The 9925-nt window shown below is 40.6% G+C and overlaps 1 protein-coding gene across 4 annotated transcripts in view; it reads right to left on the reverse strand.

Moving 5' to 3' along the window:
• The window catches only part of CEP350 (centrosomal protein 350), a 154853-nt gene extending 148196 nt beyond the window's left edge, over positions 1-6657 (reverse strand). For all 4 annotated transcript variants that reach the window (XM_023247840.2, XM_023247842.2, XM_023247839.2 and 1 more), the window contains exon 1: positions 6523-6657. The gene's annotated coding sequence lies outside the window, so the exon portion shown is untranslated. The remainder of the gene's footprint in view (positions 1-6522) is intronic.
• Positions 6658-9925: the final 3268 nt, after the last annotated feature.

Consider the following 9925-nt stretch of genomic DNA (forward strand, 5'->3'; position numbering starts at 1 on the left):
TTCAAGGAATACATCCCTATAAAAGTGTTTTATAGCTTGCGAGTCAGGATTATTTTTTGGCCTAAGTATGAAATTTTCATGACAAAACCTTCCCTGATACCTAAGAAATTGCTAAACCTGGTTAACTCTGAGTGAGGATCAAGGAGAAAAAGCAGATTTTTCTATGAATATGTTTTTGAATTGTGTTAAAGCAGAGGCACGTGTCACTTTTTGAGGAAGGAAAAAAAAAACAAGAAAAAACAAACAATTTTGAAAAGTTTCCTTCCATATTCAATAACTTACTAATTTAAGCTAAGGCTGTAAAGGAAAGAAAGACAACTACTTTTTCTTTCATTGGAAGCGTTTATTGACTCCTTAAGGCAGTGTAGTTGCTCCCACTTTGTGGATCCACAGTACTTTAGCATTCCTCTTACCACCTTGTGCTATTATTTACATATCTGTCGCTTACATGGAACTGTGGAGATGTTTTAGTCCCCTATATATCCCTAGTCCATGCAGAGTACACACTAGGTGCTCCAGACCTACTTGCTGACTGATGGATGCTCCCATTGATAAGTCTCAGGATCCAATTCTTACATGCAAACAGGCAAAAAAAAAAAAAAAAAAAAAAAAATACAGGAGTCTCATACAATATGAAGAGGTTAACCATTCCTAAGCAGGTAATTTATTTTGACAACATGTGAAATAACTAACTAAATAATAGTTACATGCATACATATATGCATTTATAATTCCAAACAAGCCTGGAACTACAGAGAAATTCTTTAATAAAATACTGTTATAGGGGCACCTGGGTGGCTCAGTTGGTTAAGCATCCAACTCTTAATTTCAGCTCAAGTCATGATCTCAGTGTGTGGGTTCGAGCCCCACACTGGGCTCTGCACTGACGGTGCAGAGCCTGCTTGGGATTCTCTCTCTCTTTCTCTCTGTTCCTCCCCCACTTGGGTTCTCTCTCTCTCTCTCAAAATAAATAAATTTAAAAAAAAATAATTCACAATACACAAATGTAGCATCTATACAAATTTTCAGAGATGCATCAATTGAATAAGTGTAGTCCGATTTCATTTATAACCAATCAGAAAACAAAGCACATTAAAGCTAGAAATTAGAGGTCATCTGGCCTCATGCTCTTCAAATTTGTAGTTAACAACCCATTAGTAGGTCAAAAAAAAAAAATCTGATAGATTGGAGCTAGCATCTTTTAATAAAATCAAACGGGACTGAATTAAAAATAACAGGGTGTGTTAAAAGTAGTAGGATATTATTTAGTGGAACTTACAATTCATTTATATTTATACATATATGTAAATTATATCCCTAAGAAAAAATAAATTTCTTATTGTAAGTGTCCTAGTCAAAAGAGTTTGAGAGGTTCCCAAGCTTTTTCATTTCACAGAACTCTGTGTCTCAGTAATTTTTTCAAGGTTCCCCCTCGGCACCAAAAAATGACTTCTATTTCCATTTATTAGATCCATACAATCTATTAAGTATTTATGTCCTAACAACTTAGTAGCAGTTTGAAAAATACATATAAATTGAAAGAAATATTTTATTACTAAATAACCACAGTTGCTTATTAATGGAATGAATGCACCTACTACACACAACTTCTCAAACCTTGAAAACACTTTGGACACTGCCACTTTCATTTACCGTTCATATGGATTTTTGCACAGTACTTTTTTTTATCACAGTAGCCCCCAAACCTAGTTTTTTGAAGACTTCCTGTCATCAAAAGGAATACAGCACAATGTCACAGACACTACCTGAAACTAATAGTTTGAGCAGTGTCCCACAGATGTCAAATATCACACAGATACCCCACAGCTGTGAAATATTACCGTGTTTCCCTCAAAAATTTTTAAATATTCCACAGTGCCTGTGTGAGCTCACTATAGTGCTCAAAGGTACCTGACAGCACAGTTTGGGAATCCTGGGTTTAAGAAACAACTGATCTAGCCTGTATGCTTACTTTGCAAATTAAGAAATGACACTTAAGGTCACAAAACTAGTAGAAAATAAAAACACTTAAGGGTTAACTGCATCAACAAAAGTTTTGAAACAGAATCTAATCATGTGATAGCATGTTGATGAAATCTACAGTTCTCTGAAAAACAACTAAATTCAAAAATACATTTAGGGGCGCCTAGGTGGCTCAGTCGGTTGGGTGTCTGACTTCGGCTCAGGTCATGATCTCACTGTTCCAGAGTTATAACCCCACTTGGGGCTCTGTGCTGACAGCTCAGAGCCTGGAGCCTTTTTCAGATTCTATGTCTCCCTCTCTGTCTCTGCTCCGCCCCCGCTCGTGCTCTGTCTCTCTTAAAAAATAAACATTAAAAAAAATTTTTTTCAAAAATACATTTATATGATTGTATAATAAAAGGAAATTGTTTTGATTTTTTTAGAAAAAAAGCTTCAAAAATTATAAAAGTGGAAGTTATAATAAACAGTACAAAAGTGTCTAAAGTAAAAAAAGGAAAGTCATCCACTCCCTCAGGGATAACATAGCTGATAGTTTAACATATATCCTCACAGACCCTTTCCTACGGACATACGAAATAATAACAAAATCAAACTACATTTCTTTGTCCGTGTTTGTTTTTTCAAAACTGAATCATATTCTACAGTGTAATGCAACTTTTTTCTTTCACTCAGGATTATATCATGAACATTCTTCCATGTCAGGACATAATAGTAATTGCAAACACTCAAACATTTATGTGGTGCTTACTGTGCTTGCTTGAGGCTTAAATAGTAAGTCATTTAATTCACACAACAGCCCTGTCAGGTGAGAAACTATAATTATATCCAGTTTACAGATGAGTTTAAGTAATTTGCTAATGGCTGCATCTAATAAATGATGCATTTGGGATTTGAACCCAGAAAGTTAGCTGCATGGTCCTTGCACTCAATGATACACTCAGCTGCTTCTCATGAAGTAAATCTAGCTATCCCTCAACCTGTTAACAAGTGCATAGCACTTCAAAGCGTAAGTACACTAGAATTTTAACTATTCCTCTACATTTAGGACTATTCCTGACATTTAATTTTTTAATACTATTGGCATTTACTTGTAATAATGTTAAAATGAACTCCCTATAGATTTACTCTTATGCTTTTGTGTTAAAATTTCTGTAAGATAAACTCCCTAAAAATGAGGTAACTCTATCAAATATGCGCACTTTTAATTTTGATAGATAATACCAAATTTCCTTCCAGAACACTGTCCTACTTGTACCAACTTATAGTCCCAATGACAGAGGGGAGGGTTGAGGTTCATTTTTAAGTCAACAAATATTTTTGATTCATGGAGAGGTCTGAGTTTTTCACTCTGACGCAGAATGAACAGACTGCCAGGTTGTTCACAATCATCCTCTAATTTGATAATTATCTGACTTTAAAGAGGTGTAGACTGTATAGTGAATTCTTCATCCAGTTATGAAACCACCTATGGGTGAGATATTTCCCCTATACGATACTGTTCACTTATGTATAAAACGTGGGAATTGGACTACCTGGCCTTTCAGATTTAAAACTCTCAATGCTGTAATTAAGAAGTGACTTCAAGTTATTAAAAGCCTATAATTATAGTACTAATTAGGCCAGGGCCTTAAACCTTCTATTTTCTTTAAATTATAATAACTATTGCCAGAAGACCTAGGCAAATCATTAAAATAGCCAATAAAGTTTTTAGGATCCACCTGTGGCTTATTCTCAGTGGTTTTTTAATCCCAGGCTGTAATTCCTTGCAACCTAGCAAACGTGAACATATCTCTAGAGTATATTTCTAATAAGAGTTGATATGTGCCTAGGAACATGAACCAGTGTTGTGTTTTTTTAAATATTATGCCAAGACCACTCTTAAGTCAATTTATTCAACTAATATTTATTGACTGGTTTACTATGTACTAAGCACCGGGTGCACAATAGTTAACAGAGTAACTCTGCCATCATGGAACTTACAGACTAGACAAGAAAGGCAAATAACAAACCAAAATAACCACTAGTAAATGTAAAGTTACACTTCTGATAACAATAAACAAAAAGCTATTAGTGCAGAAGAAAGAAAAAAAAACCCACTATGCAATCTTTTGATTATTTGTGGGGTTTTTTTTGGACTATTTGCAACACTAGAAATTGTTTGACATGAGAAGAAAATGTCAATAAAGAAATTATTTCACAACCTCTCCTGCACTGCAAAAACTAGCAATCACAAGTGTCGATGACAAGTTAACTTTTTAAATCACCAGTACTAGAATAAAGTCACCAAGATGTCACTACTTTTCAGTTATGCTACTATGTGGCCCAAATATTGGTTTATCATAACCAAGACTATAAATGCTTTGAATTTCAAAGACATAACTATGAGTATCCAAACAAAATGAAAGATGACAAATCAACTACAGTTTCTTAGGAGTACTGTTCAAGCAAAAAGTACATACAGCGGTAAAGCCATTCATTATAATAATTCATTACTTGTTCATAATTAACAAAATTATTGAAAATACTATTTTTAAAGAACAACAATCATTAAGCATTAAGGAGTTAGTGGTATGTCAAAAGGAACAAAAATAGATTTTTTTTTAGATTTTATAAAACCAAGTTCCAGAGTATCTATATTAATATCCAATTTTAAAATAAAACTAATTCTACAATGTTAACTAGACTTGTGATCATTTCACAATACAAACATATGAATCATTATGTTGTACACCTGAAACTAATATAATGTTGTGTCAATTATACCTCAATAAAAACAAAAAACACTTGTTCAGGAATAAGAGCATCATTCATCACACTTCCTTGTGTCAATTTCCACAACTGCAAAACAAAAATATTTGCCAAACCTACCTCACATTGCTACGAAGATTAAATAAAATAATGTATGTGGTGATACACTGAAAAATGATGTCAGTTATTTTAAACAGTTGCTTCTTTTTTGCTGCCACTATAACACAGCAATTTAAAAAATAACAAAATTGGTTAGATAAGGACTCCATCTCCTTTCGTCTGTCCATAAGTATTTTAAAAGGGGCAAAAAACTGGCAATCAAAAAAAAGCACTAAGAAAAAATTCAAAACTTCATAATTCCTAAATTGATTACCCCCACAGGAGGCTGGTTGTTTAAGTAGTAACACTCTTACATAACAATATATCTCAGAGAATCAGGGAAATTGTCTCACATATGTATGAAATTGTTTACTGACTAGATGTCACCATCATCACAAACACAAGTCCTGCTACTATGAGAAAATGAGATACATGTATTTATCCACACATACAATGTATTTTAGCTTGATGTTTATTTTCTGATTAAAGCATCTTCAATGCAATGACGCTCCAATGGTTCAGATTTATTTTATTACACTGAATGGAGTTGGTCAATTTAGCACACCAAAACTAATTTCATGTTACACACCCATGGGTTTGAAGCAACTTCTACCATGGGTCTAAAACCAATCCCCCAAAATCTCATGTTAATGGCAGCACACGGCCTTGTTTAAAAACTGTGTTTTAAACCAAAAAATTTTTAAAGTGGAGAGCAGCTCTCAGTATTTTATCACTGCTTCTACAAACCGTTTCAGGCTGTTGCTAGGTCCGCCTAACATAGCCTTTCCTTTAAAACCTTTAAATGCAAGAGGAGGAGGTATCGTTAACATGGCAACATAACCATTAACGACTTTTCCAAATTCAAAACAAGGATCGCCATCAAAACAAAAATATCAAACAATCAGGCGGAGTGCATGGATACTGATTACTACTCCTGACAACCTGTCCTATATGAAGGATCTTTTTCTTTTATGAAAGACTTGCTACTACACTAAAACCACATTAAAATGTTATACCAATGGGCAACTTCCTATCTGAAAACTAAAAATCCAGCGAAATTCCAAACCGTATTTGGGACATCAGTTAAGTATTGTTTACCATGCTGGGTTACATTTAAAAAGAGGGCGGGGAAAAATACTGACAACTTTGAAAGCGTAAAGCTTTTTAAATCTCCCACTAAATCATTTGTGAATATATCGGTAGACTACATTCAGCAGCTGCTAGACTGGAGCAGAAGATCAAAGTTTTCCCTATACTTGAGAATGCTTATCCCCACCAAAAAGGAACAGAAACCAGTCATCCTTGCCACTGGAGCCAGTTGCCCGGAATTTCCTAAAATATGCCTGATCTGCAAGCGAAGGAGGAGCACTTCTCCGGAGACCAAAGGCGAGAGGTATCTTACATCTTTTGCAGACGAGAGGAGGGGCGGGAGCAGGGAGAGCACTAGCAGGTAAGGAAGGAAATCCGTCTTCGGCAGGCACCGGTGGGACCTGAAATCCAGGTCTCAGGATGGCCCTCCCCGCAAAGGCTCAGGACACGGGGAGGTTCCCCGAGGGGGACGCCAGGCTGGGCCAGGACTCCCGGCGCCCCGCCCCGCCTCTCTCGCCGCCACCGGGGACCCGGGACCGCGGACAGAGGCAGCAGAAGCTAAGCGAGCGTCCGCGGTCCCAGCCACGTCCTCCCGCGGCTCACCTGAGAGTGTCGCCTCCGCCCTCGGCTCCCACGGTGCATCCCGCGGGGCCTGGCGGAGGGTGCAGTGATGCCGCCCCGACCGGCCCCAGGGCTGCCGGGCCTGGCCTCCCCGCTCCGGGGACGCACCGGGTGCCCGCCTCGCACCGGCTCCCGGGATCCGCCGGGCTGCAGAGAAGGAAGGAGAGGCAGAAAGGCTGCCTCCCCTCCCCCACAGCAAGCCTCCCCCTGAGCTGCGGCTCTCTGCAGTTCCCTCTGGCGCAGGTCCGGCCCCGCTCCCCCGCCCGGGAGTCACTTCGGCAGCGGCGGCCCAGTCGCCATTACAGCCCAACAACTGACACGGAGGAGGAGCGGCGCCGGCGGCAGTGGCAGTGGCGGTCGCGCGAGGCAGGGCGGGAGCAGTCGGGGCCCAGGCAAACCTCGCGAGAACTGTCCCGACACCGTTCTACAGGAATACAACCTTCGGTTAGGGCCATGTTGAGTGTGGCCGAAAGGTGCGGGAGAGAGAACGAAGAAAGGACACTCGAGAGCGCCATGTTTAGTGTGGCGAGTTTGTGCCTTGCAGGACTCGGGAGGAGCCAAAGTAGATCCGCAGCGGAGACCTCTCTCCACCCCCACCCCCCACCCTCCTTCCTCGGACGCTGATTGGGCCTTTTGGCTGCGCATTTCACCCCGGGCCAAAAAAACAAGCTGGGGGTTTGACCAGGGTGCGCTCAGAAGTCGAAATTACAGCTTCTCAGAGTTTACGATGTTTCACCAATTGTCGTCCAAGTAAATCTTCTTTACCCCAATCAGTTTCAGAGCAATTGCAGCGCTGCGGCTGCTGCAGTTACCCACTGCTGTCACTGGCCGTTTTGTTCGCGAGGGTTAACGATTGTGTTCAGCATGCAGTCTGTCCAATGGCTAGAGACGCCAGAGCAAGGAAAACGGAGTTTCCTCCCGTTTAGGTATAGGCATTGGTAGAACTGTGCTTTGAGAGACTTTGTGTGATCAACATATCTTCTAATATCTTTATCCTCTTTCCCCAGTCTCCGAATGGTGAATTCTAATGTGTGTCAGGACTTAGCTTAAATGACATGTCTTCTGCAAATAATGCCACCTTCCGCTAGGTGCTCACTTCGCACAAGCTCTCTGCCCATCACTTTCCTACACCTTCTGAACTCCCACAACTGTTTACCCAGAGACTATTTCTCATCTTTAAGTATCTTGAAGACGCTTGTCTCTCTGTACCCCAGTAGGGCCTAGCTCATTTTAGGTGCTGGATAACTGCTAACTGCTAGGTGTAACTAGGACATTTTAGGTGCTGGGTAACTGCTTATTGGGTAGACCTCATCAGTAAAAGCAGAAGGCAGTAACCGCTCCTTCTCTGTAGGGCTTTTAACTGTGCCTGAATAGGACGTATGTGGATGTGCAGAAATGGTCCTGCACATATGTAAAATCTTTACTGTGTCTCCAGGAGGCTGTACCGGAGGGAAGAACAGGAAATGTGGGTATCCCAGTGGTGCCAGGGGTAGTGAGAAAACAACATAAGGAAAAAGTTATTTTTCTCATCCTTTCTGTGTAAAGCAGTGGGATAGATGTTTTTCATATGTTATTTTCCTGAATTTATACAACCACCTTATTAAATATTATACTCACGTTTTTAAAAAGAGGAAATGGGAAGGGGGCGCCTGACTGGCTCAGTGGGTGGAGCGTGGGGCTCTTTATCTCGAGGTTGTGAGTTGGAACCTCACTTTAGATGTAGAGATTACTTAAAAATAAAATCTTTAAAAGTGGAAATGCGTTGTGAAAAGTTAAGTAATTTGCCCAATATTATGCCATCAGTAAAAGGCAAATGTAAGATTTGAGGTCTCCCTTACTCTAAAGCCTATTTATACTTCTCCACCCCCATGCTGCCTCCTGGGTAACAGAGAAAACACCAGAAGTTTCTGTCACTGTGTGGGGAGCAATGTTATCCTCATATCAGCCTATGCACAATTTCCATCTCTCATACTGCACGCTGACCCCTGCCTCTCCTTCACCTCCCGAATACCCCAAACACACCAACCTCTCTTCTTTTTGACATGCCATAGCTCTTACTATTTATACCCTACAGATTGGCTCTTGCAGCATTTTACCACATTTGACTATAATGAATATGAAATTGCAGTTGTTGCGTGAGGTCCTGAGACAAACTGAGAGCAGCAAGTAAATTATGAGACAGGCGTCCAAGAAGCACATTTTCAAAGGAGTAATATGATACCAGTAATGCAATTCTTTGGCCCCTCTCTCAAGACCCTTCAACCCGGTCAGTGATATGAAAGGATTGAGAGAGGCTTCTGGGTGGCTCAGTAAGTTGAGCGTCCAACTTCTGCTCAGGTCATGATCTTACAGCTCATGAGTTCAAGCCCCGAGTATGGCTCTCTGCTATCGACAAGAGCCCGCTTCAGATCCTCTGTCCCGCCACCTCTCCCACCCCTCCCCAGCTCGTACTCTCTCTCTCTCCCAAAATAAATAAATCAACTTAAAGAGAAAAAGGATTAAGGGATTGTAGATTCACAGGATTTGAGAGGAAGATTTTTGGAGAGAATAGGCGGAGAGGTGCAGAGGTGGCTTCTTCCTTTCCTCAAGCTAGAGAGAAGGGCTTTGAGGAGACAACATGGAAAGGTTGATGTGTGCACCAGAATCTGGAAGCCAGAGTAGCCTGAGGCTGGATTCAGCCTTGAAAAGGTACAGCAGCCTCAGCAGTCAGGTAGAGAATGGTGCCTGCCCAGGTTGAGTGTTCCTGCTCCAAAAGAGGAGTCAGAGATAACTGAACCTGAAGTCAGAACCCACGTAAATAGTATTCTACTATTCGAGTTAAGGAAAGGTGGAGAGAAATATAATACTTGCTTGTACATGTATAAATGATCTCTACATGGATACAGAGGACACTGCTATCACTGGCTGTCTGTGTGGAAGGAAACGGATGACTAAAAGTAAGAGGGAGATTTATCAGTTGTACTCTTTTGTACTTTAACAATTTTGAATCATGTCACTATACTAACCATTTAAAAATAAGTATTTTAGGGGCGCCTGGGTGGCTCAGTCGGTTGAGCGTCCGACTCTGGCTCAGGTCATGATCTCACAGTTTGTGAGTTCGAGCCCCGCGTCTCTCTGCTGACAGCTCGGAGCCTGGAGCCTGCTTAGATTCTGTGTCTCCCTCTCCCTCTGCCTCTCCCCCACTCGTTCTCTGTCTCTTTCTGTCTCTCAAAAAATAAATAAAGGTTAAAAAAATAAGTATTTTAAAATGAGATTAGGTATTTTCCTTATAAAAAAAAAAAAATTAAAATTGAAGGAATCCTCCTGAAAGGGTGGCCTGCCAGGGTGAGTGGAACCCAGAGAAAGACGAGAATTTGGCAGGGGGCAGAAGATGAGGGGACATTGG

Source organism: Felis catus, chromosome F1 (genome assembly GCF_018350175.1).
Source record: "Felis catus isolate Fca126 chromosome F1, F.catus_Fca126_mat1.0, whole genome shotgun sequence".
NCBI lineage: Eukaryota > Metazoa > Chordata > Mammalia > Carnivora > Felidae > Felis > Felis catus.